Source organism: Rhincodon typus, chromosome 6, assembly GCF_021869965.1.
Source record: "Rhincodon typus isolate 14 chromosome 6, sRhiTyp1.1, whole genome shotgun sequence".
Taxonomy (NCBI): Eukaryota; Metazoa; Chordata; class Chondrichthyes; order Orectolobiformes; family Rhincodontidae; genus Rhincodon; species Rhincodon typus.
The window spans coordinates 94284907-94286131 of record NC_063337.1 but is presented as its reverse complement, the minus strand read 5'-3'; the positions used below and the strand labels follow the sequence as shown (position 1 = coordinate 94286131).

Below are 1225 nucleotides of genomic sequence, written 5' to 3'. Positions count from 1 at the left end.
ACGAATCCCCTCAGAAATAATCACCCGTATTGAACAGTGCTGGTTTAAATTTCTCTCCTTTTTATTTTATATATAAATTAGTGAAAATATAACCGCCGACCATAGACGGACTATTGGAATTAACGGGAAAGAAACGACAGCCAGTGTGACCTTTTCACCCTCCAGCAGTTCCACATTTTGTTCATATCAGTCTTCACGTAGAAATAAACTCCCCGCAAGTCCCTATGAACGTCCTCCCGAGTGATACTTATGTTATTTATTTTATCTTAGAACGTATAGAAAAGGCTGTTATCACGTGACTTGCTGAGTTCTTTTCCCCGCTCTTGGAAATTGAAATTCATCAATGCGCAAACATTATCGGAGTTTAAAACAAATTTGAAGAGGAAACGATCAAATTTTGAATCGGTGTTTTTTTTTATAAAAAAGATATCCTTCGGAAAAGCGGAGGGGGTGACGCATCATGACGTCACCGCGCCTTACATTTGCCCCCTCCACTGAGTACTGCAAAAGTCGTAAAGTTTGTGATTTTATTTACACTCTTTCGGATTGTGACCTGAGGTGCGGTGTAAAAACATTAAAAATTAGACTCGAATGAAATATTAATTTTGGCAGCCCCGCCCCCTCCGCGCCAGCCGGCCCACCCCCGCGCGCATGCGCTAGGGTCAGCTGACTGAGCCGATCGGAGCTCGAGACAGGAGAGTCCGGAGTGGGTGAAGGAGGCTTCTCCCCAGCCAGGTACACAGAGGAGCGCTTCTCTTGTCTGTCTCACTCACTCGGCCAGCCACACTGTTGCTGTTAGTCCGCAACCCGATCGGTTCGGCCTGTTAGGGGTTTCTGACGGTCGCACAGCGCCCTGGGGGCAGGGTACTCTGACACATAATCCGCCATCACCGCAGCCCCCCGGGCCCAGCAGGTGCCGGCGAGTGAGCTGCTTGTGCAGACCTTACGGTGCGAAGCTATTCAAGCGTGTCCCTTCCCTATCCAGCTGGCGGCTGGCTTTGGAGTATTGTGAGCGGGTTCGGGCCCTGCATCTAAGGAAGTGTGTGCTGGCGTTGGAGAGTAGCCCCGGGAGGAACAAAAACAGAAGTCGCTGGAAAATCTCAGTAGGTCTGGCAGCATCTGTGAAGAAAGATCAAGAGTTAACGTTTCGGGTCCGATGACCCTCCGAACCGGACCCGAAACGTTAACTCCGATTTTTCTTCACAGATGCTGCCAGACCTGCTGA

The 1225-nt window shown here is 49.4% G+C and overlaps 1 protein-coding gene across 1 annotated transcript in view; it reads left to right on the top strand.

The window, feature by feature from the left end:
• Positions 1-709: 709 nt before the first annotated feature.
• The window catches only part of atp6v1ab (ATPase H+ transporting V1 subunit Ab), a 23453-nt gene continuing 22937 nt past the window's right edge, over positions 710-1225 (top strand). The window contains exon 1 of the mRNA XM_020513843.2: positions 710-735. The gene's annotated coding sequence lies outside the window, so the exon portion shown is untranslated. The remainder of the gene's footprint in view (positions 736-1225) is intronic.